Genomic DNA, 18,247 nt, shown 5'->3' with positions numbered 1-18,247 from the left:
TAGAGAAAGAAATGTGGAATTAGGAACAGAGAAGGAAAACAACTGCTTGATCATATGGGTTGATGGGGATATGATTGGGGATGTAGACTCTAAATGATCACCATAGTGCAAATATTAATAATATGGAAATAGGTCTTGATCCAGTGGAATTGTTCTTTGGCTATGGGAGTGGGGTGGGAGGAGAGGGAAAGAAAATGATTCATGTATCCATGGGAAAATATTCTAAATTAATTAATTAAAGAAATAATCTTAAAGGTAAAAAAAAAGAGTGGTAGAAGTAACAACTGAGTAGAAAATCTGGCATATTAGAGAAATATTGCAAAAATTATGAAATCAGCAGGTGTTAGCAACAGATTGGAATATGGGTAAAAATAGGAGCCAAGGATGGCACTTAAGATTAGGAGCCTGAAAAACTGGGAAGATGGTATTGCCCTTGACAATAATAGGAAAGTTAGGAGAGGAGAAGGGTTTAGAGGAAGAGATAACAAGCTTTGTTTTGGACATAGTGAGTTTAATGTGTCTACTGGACACCAGATATTTGAAAGGCAGTTGGAAATGTGAGACTAGAGGTCAGAAGAGAAGTTAGGGCAAGATGTATAGATTTAAGAATCATCAATATAGAGATAGTACTTAAATCCATGAGTTTATGAGATTAGGAAGTATAGTAGTATAGAAGAGGGGAAAAGAAAAAGGAGACAGGAGAGAACTTCTATTTATAAAGGGATGAGATTCTATGTATCTGGATGAGAATCTGGCAAATGAGATTGAGGACCAGCCTGATAAGTAGGAGAACCAGTAGAGAGCTGTGTCCCAAAAACCAAGAGAGAAGAGAGTGTCAATAACATCAAAGTTTTAAAAAGAGATCAAGGGGAGTGAGAACTGGGGGAAAACACACTGGAAATAATAACTGAAGCCAGATTGTAAAGTGTTAAAAAGAAAATGAGAGAACAGAATATGAAGCACATATTTTAGAGGACCTTTTCAAATTTAGGCACAAAAGGCAGAAAAGTTATAGGACAATAGTGGTGATAGAAGGATCAAGTGAGGGTTTTGTTTTTATCTTTGTCTTGAAAATAAGAAAGCCATGGGCATATTTGGAGGCATCTAGGAAGAAGCCAGTAGATTGAGAATGAAGATATTAAGTACAAATGACAGAAGGGGCAATCTGTTAGAGCTGGGATAAAACAGGATCACAAATTCAGGTGAAGAGGTCAGAGCACTGGTAAAGAGTAAGGTCACATCTTCATGTGAAACCAGGGTGAAGGAGAAGATAGTGGCAGAAGGCATCTGATTGATATGAGATGAAGAGAGGGGAACAGAGGGAGCTCATGGGAAATAACCTCAATTTTTTTTTCTATAAAATATGAAGCAAGGATTCCATCTGAGAGCTTGGGGAAAATGGGAGCCATAGAAAGTTTAAGGAGAGAAGAAAGGGTTTGAAAGAGCTACTGAGGATAGTGAGTTGATCAGGAAGTTTGGAAGGACAACCTAGTAGCAGTGACAGACTAATTGAGGTTATGTAACAAATTTCTTGTGGACCCAGTCAGAAAAGTTACATGATTTTCTTCACCTGAGTTCAGTGTATATATGTAGGAGCAAAGACACTGATCGAGAGTGAGCCAATGCTGAGGTTTGGATAAAGGGGCTAGGGAGTCATGAGAAGAGGACACTGTAGAGTAGAATACACTTATGAAGGGGCCAAGATGAGGAAAAGAGGAGAGAAGAACTGAGTGGTCAAAGGATAGGTGATCCTAGGGTAAATGAAGAATAATGTTTGGAAAGGCAGAAGGAAAGATGGAAAGTCAATAGGTTAGTCAGATAGGGAATTTCCGAATTCTTTTAATATAATAAAAATTATTCATTTTATATGTAGTAATGTTCTCTAACTCTTGATTGGTCATAAATTCTTCCCTTCCTATAAATCTGAAAGGTAAACTATTCTATGTTCCCCAACCTCCTTATATTATCATCCTTTATGTCTAAATCATATCCCCACTTTGACTTATATTGGTATAAGGTGCGAGACAGTGGTCTATACATAGTTTCTGTCATATTGTTTTCCAGTTTTTCATAGTGAGTTTTTATCCTAAAAGCTGGGATCTTTGGAATCAACAAATGATAGATTGTTATGGTCTCTTACCCCTGTAGATTATGCATATAATCCACTCCATTGATCCAACATTCTATTTCTTAACCAGTACCAAACTGTTTTGATGGTTTTTACTTTATAATACAGTTTGAAATCTGGTACTGCAGGCCACTTTCTTTCACTTTTTAAAAAATCAATTCCCTTGATATTCTTGATCTTTTGTTCTTCTAAATGAATCCTATTTTTTTCTAGCTGTGTAAAATAATTTTAGTAGTTTTATTGGTATGGCATTACTAAATAAGTAAATTAATTTAGGTAAACTTGTCCTTTTTATGTTAGCTTAGCCTGTTCCTGAGTAATTAATACCTTTCCATTTGTTTAGATCTGACTTTACTTGTATGAAAAGAGTTTTGCAATTATATTCATGTAATTCCTGTGCTTGTTTTGGAAAGTGGATTCCCAGATATTTTATACTGTCCAGTTATTTTCAATGGAATTTTTCTTTCTATCTCTTGCTGCTGAACTTTGTTGGTAAAATGTAGAAATACTGATGACTTATGTTGATTTATTTGGTATCCTGCAACTTTACTAACATCATGATTTAAACTGTTTTTTTGATTCTCTAAGTATACCATCTTTGAAAAGAGTGACAGTTTAGTTTCCTCATTGCTTACTTTAGTTCCTTCAATTTCGTTTCTTCGTTTCTAGTACAACAGTAAATAATAATGGTAATAATATGTATCCTAACGACCTCTCTGACTGGGAAGGCTTCTAACTTATTCCTATTGCACTACTGCAGATGATACTTGCTGACAGTTTTAGATAGATACAATTTATCATTTTAAGGAAAGGACTGTCCAAGTTTTCTAGTGTTATCAATAGGAATGAGTGTTATATTTTGTCAAAGGCTTTATCTGCATCTATTGATACAAATCATGTAATTTCTGGTTTGGTTATTGATATATTCAACTCCACTGATAGTTTTCTTAATAATTAAAACAACCCTGCATTCCTAGTATAAATCCCACTCATAGTGCTATACTGCTGTAGTCTCATTTTAAAATTTTTGCACCTATTTTCATTAAGGATATTGGCCTATAATTTTCTTTCTGTTTTTGCTCTTCCTAGCTTTAGGAATTGTAAGAATTAAATTTTAATGGTTTGACTAAAATATGTGAAAATTATAAATAGTATGATAGTCGCTGATTCAAAATATTATTGCTTCAAAGTCAAAATGACTTTAATAGCTTTTATTAACAAAAGAGGTGGAAAGAATGAAAACACAGAAATACAAAAGGGTAGAGAAGACATTAGCTTATCTAACTAAATATTGCTCTGGTGCTCGACTCAGCTAGGACTTGTTGACCTTCAACCAGAATTAAACTCTATCCAGAAGACAGGAAGGGAAAGCCAGCTATACACTCACCCAAGTTCCCTTCAAGACTATGACTTGAGCTGAAGGTAATTCCTGAGGCCAATTTTCTTCCTTGAGCCAACCTTCTTCTTGAAGTCCAAACTCCTTCTTGAAGCTCTTCTTGAAGCTTTCCTTCTTGGAGTCGACTTCCCCCAGGTCCAAAAATTGAGGGCCTTTTATATTGGCTTCTTGTCCCTTCCCCTTTTCAGAAGAGCCAATCAGAGCTTCCAAATTGCCCATTATTGCCCAGGTTTCTGGGAACCACTTCTTACATTCTGGAGAGGTGAATACTCATTAAAAGAGTCCACAGATTCCTGGCTGAAGGAGGTGTAAATTTTCATTTCCTGGCTGACTGAGTTGAAGAGGTAGAGAGCTCCTCCCCCTAGTGCTAAGTAGGGTATTCAAGCTTTTGTTGATTCAATTCAAAAGTAGACAAAGGATAGTTAATCCTGTCTTTACAATCTGGTGAGGTACTAAGTAGGAGTACATATAAATTATTGTTAACCAACGTGTTAACTCAAAATAGACAAAGGGAATAAAGAATTCCCTTTCACAAGTGTAAACTCAAAGGAAACAAAGAATTCCCTTTTACAGAATCAGCACCATATCTGGCATAAAAAAAAGAATTTGGTAGGATTCCTTCTTTGCCTATTTTCCCAAATACTTTATATAGTATTGGAATTAAGTGTCATTTCAATGTTTGATAAAATTCACTTGTGAATCCATCTGGCCTTAGGGATGTTTTCTTTGGGTGTTCATTGATACCTTGTTCAATTTCTTTTTTCTGATATGGGATTATTTAAGTATTCTATTTCCTCTTTTGTTAATCTGGGCAATTTGTATTTTTTTGTAAATATTCATTCATTTCACTTAGATTGTCAGATTTATTGGCATTTAGGCAAATAGATCCCAATGTTTGTTTTAATTTCTTCTTCACTGGCGATGAATTCCTTCTTTTCATTTTTGATACTGGTAATTTGGTATTCTTATATTTTTTAAAACAAATTAACCAAAGCTCTATTTTATTTAGGTTTTTTCCCCACATAAAACTAACTCAAACTTATTTATTAATTCAATGTCTTCCTAATTTCAATTTTATTAATTTTTCCTTTCATTTTTAGGATTTGCAATTTAGTCTTTAATTAGGGATCTTTCATTCATTCTTTTTCTAGTTTTTTTTTTTAATTTGAATGCCCAGTCTACTGATCTGATTTTTCTCTATTTTATTGATATAAGCATTTATTGATATAAATTTTATCCTAAGTACTGCTTTGGCTGTATCCCATAAATTTTGATAGCTTGTCTATTGTCATTCTCCTTAATAAAATATGTTTCTATAATTGTTCTTTGACTCACTTTTTTTTTGGAATTAGGCTATTTAGTTTCCAATTAATTTTTAATTTGTCTTTCTATGGACTCTTATTGACTATAATTTTTACTGCATTATAAGAAAATGAAGCATTTATTATTTCTGTTTTTCTGTATTTGGCTATGGAGTTTTTAATGCCCTAATATATGGTCAATTTTCATATAGGTGCCATGTACTGCTGAAAAGATAAATTCTTTTCTATTCTCATTCAATTTTCCCCAGGGACCTCTTAAATCTAATATTTCTAAAATTTCATATACTTCCTTTATTTTTTCTTGTTTATTTATTAGATTTATCTAGTTCTGAGAGGGGAAAATTGAGGTTCCCCATTAATACAGTTCTACAATTTCCTCCTAAAGCTCTTTAATTTCTCCTTTAAAATCTGGAGGCTATACCACTTGGTGCATATATGTTTACTATTGATATTACTTCATTGTCTATGGTACCTTTTATCAAGATATAATTTTCTTCTGTATCTCTTTTATCAGATCTATTTTTGCTTTAGTTTTGTCATGATTGTTACTTTTTTTTTTACTTCAACTGAAGTACAATAAATTCTGTTTCAGTCCCTTATCTTTATTTTGTGTTTCCCTGCCTCAAATTTGTTTCTTGTAAACAACATATCAGAGGATTCTGGTTTTTAATCCACTCGGCTATCCATTTCTGCTTTATGAGTATTATCCCATTCACATTCACAATTATGATTATCAACTGTATATTCCCCAACATTTTAGTTTTCCCTTTTGATCCTGCTTTCTCCTTTCATTCTTTCCCTCCTCACAAGTGTTTTCCTTTAATCACTACCACCTCCCATTTCTCTTCCTTTCTTATTTCCTCCTCCATCTTGTCTGATTTCCAGCCTACTACTCTATAGGGTAAGATAGGAGTCTATACCCAAATAAGTAAGTTATTTCCTCTCTGAGCCAATTCCAATGAGAGTAAGGTTTAAGCATTGCCCATTACCACTGTCATCTTCTCCTCCACTGTAATAATTTTTTCACATCTCTTAGGTGAGATAATTAACCTTATTCTATCTCTCCTTTCCCTTTTCTCTCAGTGCAAGCCTCTTTTTTATTCTTTGATTATTATTTTTGCATATAATGTCAGTTTAGTCAACTAGTACTCCTGAACTCTAACTATGTATAATCATTCTAACTGCTCTAATAATGATAAAAAAAATTAAGTTATAAATATCATCTTTCCATGTAGGAACTTAAAAGGTTTGACCTTTCTGAATCCCTTATATTTTCTCCTTATTGTTTACCTTTTTATGTTTCTCTTGAGTCTTGTATTCAGACATCAAATTTTATGTTTAGGCTGGTCTTTTCATAAGAAATGCTTGAAAATCTTCCATTTTACTAAATGACTATCTCCACCCCCCTCCCCCAAGAATATACTTAATTTGGCTGGTGTAAAAATTAAAATTGGTTTGAATTTTCTCTCTTAACACTAGGTAGTGATTCTTAAGTTGTAAATCTAGTTCCTTGCCTTCTGGAATATCATAGTTCAAGCCTTCTGATCCTTTAATGTAGAAACTTTCAAAGTTTGTGTAATCCTGACTATGGCTCCATATTTGAATGGTTTCTTTCTGGCTGCTTACAGTATCTTCTCCATGGCCTGGGAGCTCTTCAATTTGGATATAATATTCTTGGGAGTTGTCATTTGGGGATTTCCAGAGGTGATCAATGGATTCTTTCAATTTCTCTTTTACCTTCTTCTTAAAGAATATCAGTTTTCTTCAATAATTTCATATGATACATCTAGGCTTTTTATTTTTACCATGACTTTCAGGTCATCCAAATCTAATTTTTAGGAAATTATTTTCTTTTGTGAGCTCTTGAACCTCCTTTTCCATTTGGCTAACTTTATAATAAACTCTTTTCTTCATTGGATTTTTGAGCACCTTTTCCCACTTAGACAATTCTGCTTTTAAAGTTATTTTTTTTCTTGCTTCTCTTTCATTTCTTTCCCCCATTTTCCCTCTGCTTCTTTTATTTGATTTTTGAAGTCCTTTTGAGTTCTTCCAGAGTCTGAAAGCAATTCCCATTTTTCTTTGAAATGTTGTGTGTAGCTACTTTGATCTCACTACTCTCTTCTGAGTCTGTGCCTTGCTCTTCTTTGTATCCATAATTTTCTATGGTTAGATATGTGGGTTTTTTTTAAGTTTGGCCATTTTCCTGGCCTTTTTCCTGACTTTTATTTTTATCATAAAGGTGGGCCCTGTTCTTAGTTCATGTTGTTGCTCAGGGCCTCACCTCAGGCTTTTGCAGGGGCTCTTAGCTTTTCTCTGGGACTATAACCAACTAAGCACTCTGTGGACTGCCTGCACTGGGGCTTGGGGTCTCATTGCAGGCTTGGGCAGGGGCCCATGGTTTACACTGGCCAGGTGCACCCAAAGGCTGTCTTGCTCTAAGGTTTGGAACTTCAAGGGGTGGGTATGGAATGCTCCACTGTTGATTTAGGCAGAGTCTCAAAGTCTTGAAGTTGGTCTAGGCCTAGGTTCACACCCTGAAGCAGTAAAGGAATTACTGATGGATTGCACTGGTACTCTTTGGTGTAGTCTTAGTGAGGATTACATTCCCCTTTAACCCATTTGGTTACCAACCAAGTTGTTTTCTGTAAGAAAATAGCTTCATTCCATCCCCTTGTTGCTTCTGTCATTCCAGTATTTGTTTTGAAGTATTATTTTAAAGTTGGTCGGAGAAGATTCTCAGAAAAGTTCTAATTTTCTGTGCCTCTACTCTGCCAACTTGACTCTGCCCTCCCAGAATTCTTGAATATGAATATGGTACATTTATAGATGATGGCAAGACCAATGGTAGGATCATCTTTGTGTGTGGTTTAGGTGGGAGAAAGGACTAGGTCAGAGGAAATAAGCAGACTAAGAAACTGGGTGGATAGGGTATCTAAGAATCAATAATATGCTGAAATCTTCTAGTATGAGAACTTGTGTTGAGGATTAAGAGAAAAGTGTGAGTCAGGTAACAAACTGATTGAGGAAGAAAGAAGAGTGACATAGGTATAAAGATAGTAGCTATCAGGAATTTTATTGATTAGTAGATATGGATAATATTTATTATAAGCAAAATACAAATAAGAGCAACTGCAAAATGATTCATTTAATATTACTCATTGAAAAAACTTTAATTTAGGCAGAAAAGAGAAATTTTATATTTTTTCTTTGTGTCAGCAAAGCCAAATATATAATATATGTCTCATTTTATATTTCACAGAATATCCAACATATTTTATTGGAGTTCAGTAGGTACCAAACGATAATGATAAAGTAACAAAACAGCAATAATATCATCATTGGTTCAGAGGTTTATTTTTATAGCATCAATAGAAACATAAAATAAGATCTATTAGGAAAAATTGAGGAAATGTTCATGAATATATTATTTTTTGGATAGGACAACCTGAGATATGAATGCTATAGGGTGAAGGTGTTAAACAGGCAGCTTGAAAGGCTACATGTGGTCTATAAAATTCCCAAGTATGGCCCAAACCACATCAAAAGGTAATGAGGAGGTGGCATCTGGGTGGCTCAGTGGATTGAGAGCCAGGCCTAGAGATGGGAGGACCTAGATTCAAATCTGACCTTGGACACTTCCTAGCTGTGTGATCCTGGGCAAGTCACTTGACCCCCATTGCCTAGCCCTTACCACTCTTCTGCCTTGGAACCAATATACAGTATTGATTCCAACCTGGAAGGTAAGGTTTAAAAAAAGAAAAAGAGAAGGTAATGGGAAAATGTTTAATAAAATAAAAACATAACAAAACATAGATACTATGAATATATGGTTTTCGAAGTTACTATTTGCCTCCCAGAATTCTTATTTATCATTTACAGGTCTGTATTTATATTTGAATTTGATATCTCTGCTCTAGGGCAATCTTAGAGAGTTTCTTAGGTCTTTTGAGAAGTGACTTGCTCTGAGCCATTAGGTCTCTGCTAGACTTTTGATTATGGTAGGTACTTAACAAATTATTATTTGCTTAACTGATTAGTGCAGAGTTTAAATCAATATCTTGCTGACTCAGAGGAAGTTTTTCTATCCATACTACCCCACATCTTTAAGGTCAATTAAGGTATGTGAAATATGAGGGAAAATTCCTCAAAGTCAACAGAAAAGGCTTTGAAAATTGTAACTACTACTAATTACTTTCTCTGGCCCCCACAAACATCTACTAGTCAAATCAATGACTCACAGAATCGGAGTGTCATTGAAAGAGCCTGACAGGAAAACTACTATCGCAATAGAATGTAACATTCTTGACATGTGGTATAATTCAATCTCTGCTTGAATATTTTCAATGGTAGGGAGATTGCTACATGATAATCAATCAACCAATGAGTAAGTATTAAGCAAAAATATTTATTAAATAACTATTAGACACTATGCTGAGTACCAAGGATACAAAGGACAATGAGGAAGCAGTCTGACTTCAAGAAGCTTATAATATACCAGAGGGAAAACCATGTATACACACATAAATTATATGAAAGAATAAATACAGCAACCCATTTTAATTTGGGACAACTCTAAGAAAGTTCTACTTCATATTTGGTTAAATTCTGTTTATCTATAATTTTTACCCATTAGTTCTAGTTCTTCCCTTTGAAACTACAGAAAGCAAATCTTAAAAAAAATTCTTTTACAAAAATGTAGTCATATCCCAGCCAACAACTCTTTTCTAAGACTCCTCAAAGATAAGAAATATGGATAGTACTTTGGAATTTATTATGACAGGATATTACTACTGTAGACATCTCCTTGGAGCTCAACAGTAAATACTGACTGATAAATTGAGGTCAAGGCAAATGGTTTTCACAGTCCAATAAATAGCCTAAAAAATTATAAAGCAAAGTGAAATAATTCAATTTGAGTTTGGGGCAGGTCCCTAAATATTTGGAGAAAAAGTAGATAGAAGTTAAACTTAATATTTAAGTTAACCCCATTTAATATAAGTATATTGAATTCTCCCTCCCTTCTTAGTTTCCCAATTCAGCATATTCGGATTCTATCTTATTCATCTCTTGCCTCTCTCTCATTTTCACCCTTCACATGCATACTAGTGTTAGTCCAGGTACTTATCACCAGGCATTTATCAGCTGAATTGCTGGCCTCCAAACTGGTCTCACAACTACCCTCTCCTATTTCCAATATCATTCACATGGTTGCCTGAACAACCTTCTAAAGTTATCACTTTATTTATGATCACAATATCACTGCCTTAATCTGGTAATGAATACCCTCCACAATTTTGTGGCAACTTACCTGTCAGTTTGTTTCCACATTATTCCCTTTATTTGACATTTTTAACCAGATTGGATTAATGCTGTTTCTCCAAATTGTACCATGTTTTCTCCTACTTCTGTGCATTTGTAGAAGACTCCCCCCACCTCATGCCTGAAATATGCCCCTCCTTATTACAACGTTTCATCATCAAACTCTCACTTTACATTTTTTGTATTTATATCACTAGTGCCTCACATGTAGTAGACAGTTAGTACATGTTGATTGACTCATTTAAGGCACACTCAGTTATCACCTCCACCATGAAAGATTCCTTGATCTTCCAGCTAAGTGTTTGTTTCTTCCTCAAATTTTCCACTAATACTTTTGTTTGGATTATTAATTTACCCCTATCACTTCCTACCATATGTAATACCAATATGTGTACCTGTCACATCCCTCCCACTACAATGTAAACTCATTAAAGGGAAGAAACTATATCATTTTTCATCTTTGTATCTCCGGTATCTTGCACATAGGAAGCAAATAATAAATATTTGTTGAAGTGAATTGACTAAAACCAACTCATTCTATTGCATTCCACTTTTCCTCAGATTATTGAAATAACACATATTAAACACTTTGTAACAATAAAGTACTGTATTATTATCTGAACTTGGAACCCCTTTGTGAAAGTCATCTTGATAATTTATGACAAATCTCTCTTTTTCTGCCTCTCTTACACACACACACACACACATTAGTATTCTGGGAAGATAGCTACTTAGACACAGGAAAAGTCCAGACTTCTCTCAAAACCCTTCCTTACCAATCAAAAACAAAGTGCTTCGAGGGGACAGAAAATCAAATATTTAACAACAGGACAGATTTGGGGGACCCTCCTGCTGGAATGAACTTAAAAGGGATGCCAAACAAACAAACAAAAAAGCCTGAATTCTTGAACTCTCAGGTTCAAGGGAAAGGAAAAGGAATGTCCAAGAACCCCTCCCCCAACTACTGTGCTGAGTCTCAAGCGGCCCCTGGGTGGGCAATGGTGTGAGACTGGAGGGTGTGCCTTGCTGGCACAGCTGTACCAGGTTCAGCATATTGAACACAAATGGCAGGGAAGCAGCTAGAGGAGAAGCTCAGAGAGGGCAGCCTAGTCACAGCCAAAATAAGCCCCACCTCTTTTCTCCAGGTTTTGGCCTCAGGGCACATCCAGTTCTGAAGATCAACTCTGCCTGTGCTTAATCCTATCAATAGGGCAGATAAGAAACCTTCAGAGGCCAGGGAAGCTCAAACTCCAGCATTCCTCCCCCCATAGTCTGAGCTGAGAGTCTTGCTAATTAAGCTCTGAGGGTGAAGGCTGCAACCACTAGAGAATACCCTGGTAGCAGAGTGGGAAGCCCAGCTCCCTTTAGCCTCCACACCTTTAGATACACCTTCAACTTCTGCTGCTACCTGGAGAAGATCTGACCTTAGGGCTCATCAATACCATCAGCCTAACCTAGTGAATCAGCAGAGCAGTGAAGAAGCCCCTTCAAGACAGAATAGCCCAAACCTACAGATCCAGCAAATAATCAGAGGACCAAGATTAGGGGAAAGAATGAAAAAATGAGTAAACAATAGAAAAAGAAAACAAGAAATTACAATTGACAGCTTCTATTCAGGTAATTAACAAAGAACAAATGGAACAGAGGACGACCAAGGAACACCAAGAAAAAACACAGAAACTCCAGCACATCAGACACAGGCTTTGGAAGAACTCAAAATACAATTAAAAAAACAATTAAGAAAGGCTGAAGACAATTGGGAAAAGAACTTAAAAAGCAAAATAAGTCATCTGGAAACAGAAAATCAGCATTCTGAAAGCCAGAACTGACCAGCTTGAAAACAAGGCAAAGAAGGTGAAAGATGACCTACAAAGAAAATCAGAATAGAAGACAAAGGATGACCAAAAAGCCAGGGATGAAATTTAGTCTTTAAAAATTAGAATCCAATAACAAGAAGCAAATGAATTCACAAGGAATCAAGAGTCTATAAAACAAAATCAAAAGAATGAAAAAATTAAGGAAAATATGAAACACCTCATTGACAAAGTATCAGACCTTGAAAACAGATACAGGAAAGACAATTTAAGAATTATTGGACTACCAGAAGATCATGACAAAAGAAAGATCCTGGGCATCATTCTACAGGAAATTATCCAAGAAAACTGCCCCGACATTCTTGAGCAAGAGGGAAAAGTAGAGATTGAAAGAATCCACAGATCACCTCCTGTATTTAATCCTCAAGTGACAATACTCAGGAATGTTATAGCCAAATTCAAGAACTACCAGACCAAGGTTACAAGTTGCTCAGAAGAAGTCATTCAGATACCATGGAACCACAGTTAAGATGACACAGGATCTGGCTGAAGGACTGGAAGGCATGGAATATGATATTCCAGAAAGCAAGGGAACTGAATCTATAACCAAGAATCAACTACCTGCAAAACTGAATATATTCTTGAGGGGAGAGTGTGGTCATTTAATAAAATAGAAGACTTCCAAGCATTCATAAAGAAATGACCAAACTTAAGCAGAAAATTTAATGTCCAAACACAGAACTCAAGAGAATCACTAAATGGTAATTAAGAAAGGGGGAAAAACCAACCAATCAATCAAAAAAAAATCCCAACTTTTTTAAAGGGACATAAAAAGTTCAAATTATTTGTATTCCTATGAGAAGAGATGATATTGGTCACTCTTAAAAATTGTTATTTTCCCCATGGCAGCTAAAAGAATTACACTTAGAACAGTGACAAACTGTATAGGATGAAATGTCAAGATATATACATGTATTTATGCATAAATATATATAAAGCTAGCGGTAAAAAAAAGGGTTAACACTAAGAGAAATGAGAAAGGAGACAAAATGGGATAAATTTATATTTCATAAATAATTGCATGGTGGGAGCGGGGGAGAACACCAATACATTGGAAGGGTAAAGAGATTGGAGACAGGAAATACTTAATTCTTACATGCATTGAAATTAATTCAAAGAGGGAAGAACAATCAGATCCATTGGGGCAAAGAATTGATTTGTGCCCTATAGAGAAGTAGAAGAGTAACAAACGGACTGGTGGGAATGGAAGCAATACAAGGGAGGCAGAGTGTGTGGGGTAGTTTAAAAAGACCCTAAAGAAAAATAAGAAGGGAGGGAGTGGGAAGGGACATAAGAGTAGGGATTAGGGGGCCTGATTAAAAGCAAAACACTGGTGTAGAAGGAAGGGCAGAACTAGAAGAAGAAATCAAAATGTTGGGGAATACACAGGTGGCAATCATAGCTCTGAATGTGAATGCAATGAACTCACCCATAAAACGGAAGCAAATAGAGTAGATTAGAAACCAAAATCCTATCATATGTTGTCTATAAGAAACACACATGACACAAACAGGGTAAAGGTAAGCGGCTGGAGCAAAATCTATTGGGCATCAACTGAGAAAAAGAAGGCAGAAGTCACAATCATGATATCTGACAAAGCCAAAGTAAAAATAGATCTAGTTAAAAGAGATAGGGAAGGTAATTATATTGTTAAAAGGAAGTCTAGACAATGAGAAAATATCAGTACTCAACATATATGCACCAAATGATATAACATCCAAATTTTTAAAGGAGAAACTACTGGAGCTTAAGGAGGAAATAGATAGTAAAACTAGACTACTGGGAGACCTCAACCTACCTCTATTAGATCTAGATAAATCAAACTAAAAAATAAATAAGAAAGAGGAAAGAGATTTGAATGAAATTTTGGAAAAATTACATATTATAGATATCTATATATATCTAGATAGATATAGATAATAATAGGTATATGGAGAAAAATAAATAGAGACAAAAAGCAATACACCTTTTCAGCAGCACATCGTACATTCACAAAGACTGACCATGTTCTAGGGCATAAAAACATGGCAAACAAGAGCAAAAGAGCAGAAATAATAAATGCAACCTTTTCAGATCACAATGCAATAAAAATAATAATTAATAAGGGAACATGGAGAGGCAAATCAAAAATTAATTGGAAATTAAATAATATGATTCTCCAAAATTGGTTAAAGAACAAATCATAGAAACAATTAATAATCTCTATAGCCTGTATCAAATTGCATATTATCTCAGGGATGAGGGAATGAAAGAAAGGAAGGAAGAAAGAGAATTTGAAGCTCAAAATGTGAGAAAAAATGTTAAAAATTGTTTCTACTTGTAACTTGGAGGAAAAATATTAAAAAAAAAACTCAAGCACAAACAAATCTTACTTGAGAATGTACTGGGTACCCAATATTATGTTAAGTTATGTACATACAAAGGAAACATAAGGGACAAGTCCTCTGAGAGCTTACAATCTATTTGGGGAAGTAAGACTAACAAATGAAAAAGAAAACAATATACAATAAAGCTACAAGTGATGCAGAAATACGTATGGAGAAAGGAGAAATCACTGTGAGTAAATAATTAAGAAAACATTTGTGGAACAGGAAAAATTTGAGGTGAGCCTTGAAGGATATATAGTTATGTGAATTTTAATGCTTTATTTAGATTTATTATTTTTTCAATAGAAAGAAACATCATAATATCACTTCCTAACTATATTCATGTCCCACACCAAGCAGGAAAGGCTCTCTGGATAGACTTACTCTATTATCTGGAGGCTGGTGTACATAAGGTAGTGAGACTCATCACCAGTTCAATGAAATTTTAGGCTTGAATAGGACTCTCAAAGATGACTTACTAAAGCCAGAGGGGCTTAATAATTTGCATAGGTGGAAAGAATAACCACATCAACAAAATAATGGATTTTTCAAGTAGCTAATTGAGGCAATTATTGTGAGAAAAGAACTAGTGGATTTTAGACTCTTCCCCCAAAACTGTGTTGTGTAAAAACTGAATGAGAAAAAATACATATCTAAATCCTTAACTTTTTAATTTTATGAGGATAAATACTGTAGCAGTCCACCCCTAGCTATGGGCAAGGGAAACAGTATGTACAGAGTGGCTTAGAAGAGAGCATGCTCAGTCTTGCGCATGGCTAGGAAAGCCTCCGACCCTTGACCCCAGCTTCCCCCAGGTGAGGCGGGAAAACAGGTTTCTTTGTGCTCATCTGGCTAAGAGAAACCACACCTATACCTTGTCGTAATTTACTATTACCCAATGGCAATATACTATGTAAGTCATCAATATGTATTGTGCATATTAGCATATCAAAGACATTAAAAGCAAGGGCCACAGCAAGCTCCGCTCTCTTCCTCTCTTGGATCTCAGCTCTCACTGATGCCTGTCCTTGCTGGAGCTTGGCCTCTGGCCAAGCTCCATCTTTAATTCCTTTCCTTCTCTATCTTTTCTCTATCATGTCTCCGACCTGTGTGGTATTAAATTTGGATCACTGGACGGGATTAGCCTTTCGGAAAGACGTCCACTGATTGGGGTTCCGCTGTGGCTCCAATATAATCAATAAGGTCTGGTTTCTGACTCATTTCTGCCACCTCATATCTCTAACTTGACTCCGCCACGCCCCTCGCGGTATCCAAAATTCTATCCTTCCTCTATCTTCCTACCTTGGGGCTTCTCGAGGGTTCGGGAAGTCTCAAATACCATCACTTAGCAGAACACTTTCAAACTTTGATCAACTTGCAATGTTAAAATAACCCCATATGTACTCATTTAAGGGTTTTCTATGGACAATTTTGGTCTTCTTTTTCCCTTTTTCTTTGCTTTATGTCATTGGGAAGAAGGGAAAATTTCAACATTCATCTATGTAAAATACATGTGGAACCACTCTGAACCATTATATCACTTCACCCACATCAAATAGCAAGACAGTAAAAGATGAACTTATTGTTAGAAGAACTGTAGCATGACTAATCCTAGGCTAATCTACTGCTGGTGGAGGTGTGAACTGGCTCTACTGTTTTGGAAAACAATTTGGAAGGAGGCAATATGCAAATTAAATATGCAAATTAATTAATTTATATTATATTACATATAATATAATTTATATTATATTATAATTAATTATTAATAATAATAAATAATTAATATGTTGTATTATAATTAATATTATCATATTAATTATAAATAAAAATAATGTTCAAAAATGCAAATTAATATGCAAAATATTCACGCAATATTACTTACAATAAAAAAGAACTCAAAGCAAAAAGAACACCCAAATTAGTAGGGAATAGCTGCACAAATTAAAGCAATGAAATAAAATATTACTGCAACAAAGGGAATAACATATTTAAAGAATTCATAGAAAAAAGGGAAAACATAGGAAAGGATGCTGATTGAAGAAAACAAAGTTAAAAGAACAATATACACAATGACTATACTGTAAATAAAATCAACACTAAGAGATAGTGAATTCAGGTTAAATACAATGGACAATGTTGGTACTATATGGTCAAAGTTAAAGCAAACATCTAGTATGTTAACAATTAGTAAATGACAAAAGTGGAAAGTGACATGTACTATGAATTACAATTATGTTATCACACAGTTTAGCTTAAGTATCCTTAGAGTATGTGTGTGTATATATATACACACACATATATATGTCTATAAATATATTTATAGTTCATAAAGCAAATTGACTTTAAAGTTGATTTTAAGTGTATCACACAAAACTAAATACATTAACATTAATACACTCAAGAAATACAGAGTTAATGGGTCTACAGATATCTCTGACTTAGTCTGAGACACTGAGCATCAGATATGACAAATCTTTATAGACAAAAAGAAGAGCTTACAGACTTACTTACCACCCTCTCCAAAATCAAGGTTCCTGTGTTTTTAGGGCTAACAACTCATGTACTGTTCCTTATAAAAAGGTTCAAAGGCAGGGAAGGGTCTCAGGGTAAATTATCTGTGTCCTCAGATCTGACAGTGTTCTGTGGTCACCTTAGTCACTATTGTCTTCTTGCAGTCATCTCAAAAACAAGCTTCTATATTTAGTAAGTCAATCACAAAAATAGAGAGTACTCAAAAGGAATATACAGGTTTGTATAATTAGAGGGGCTTGTATGATTAGAGGGCATTGCATGGGTATCTGTTAGCAAGTTTCTATAGTATTAAAATAACTTATCAATACATTTTTAAAGACTGAAAATAAATGGCTCAATTAAATTAATTTCAATTAAATAAATATTCATTATAAGCTAATAAGTGCCAGGCAATGGGGATACAAAGACAAAAATGAGCCTGCCCTCAAGAAGCTTATATTTTACTAGCTGGAATCAACATGAGAGAAGCAAACACAAAATATAAATAAAGTAAATACAAAATAATGAAGAATGGATGGAGACACTAACAACTGAGGCTGATCAAGTATGGTTTCTTAGAGGAGGAGGCTCTTGAAACTTGAAGAAAGTTAAGAATTTCAAGAGGTAAGGAAAGAACGATCTCTCTTTCCCAGAATGGGAGATAGCATGGACAAAGAGGGATGGAATATTTTATTTAGAGAGCAAACAGGATGACACCTGTGATTTAGGAGTATCAATTTGGCAGCTCTACAAAGGAAGGAAGGTGGAGGGCCTGGAGGTAGAGGAGATCAATTAAAAAATGATAGAAGTACAGAAGAGAGATGGTGAGGGCCTGAAGTAGTGTAGTGGCTATATGAATTGAAAGAAAAGGACGGATGTTAGCAATATTAGAGAGGAAGAATCAAGACTGGCTTTGGGAACTGACAGGGAATAAAGAGTAGAGAATTATCCTGAGGACTGCTAATTGTAAGGATGGTGAAATCCTGGATTATTAGGAAAATCAGAAAGAGATGTGATTTTTTAGGGGGAAATGAGTTTTGTTTTACATGTAGAGAATCTGAGATCCCTATGGGAAATCAAGGTGGATATTACTTTTAAAAAGAAGTAAAATAAAATTTTGGAAGGCAAACCTTCTGTGCAATACATTAGCTATTATATTCCAAAGCCAAAGAAAAATAACTTTCCAAAAATTTTAGGACTATTCACATTCCCTATTCCATCAGGGAAGATAATTCATCCTAGACTCCTCTTAAAAAGTCAAGAACCAAAAGATTTTAAAACAGTGTCAGGAACACATAACACATTTCTAACTTTAGCAAAATATTCATAGA

General features: G+C 34.9%; 1 protein-coding gene across 3 annotated transcripts in view; it reads right to left on the bottom strand.

Annotated features, from left to right (window-relative positions):
- Positions 1 to 18,247, bottom strand: part of RANBP17 (RAN binding protein 17) — a 379,980-nt gene that overhangs the window by 354,164 nt on the left and 7,569 nt on the right. The window lies entirely within an intron of this gene.

The sequence above is a fragment of the Monodelphis domestica genome, chromosome 1 (genome assembly GCF_027887165.1).
Source record: "Monodelphis domestica isolate mMonDom1 chromosome 1, mMonDom1.pri, whole genome shotgun sequence".
In the NCBI taxonomy this organism is placed as follows: Eukaryota; Metazoa; Chordata; class Mammalia; order Didelphimorphia; family Didelphidae; genus Monodelphis; species Monodelphis domestica.
This window is presented reverse-complemented; position numbering and strand designations above follow the sequence as displayed.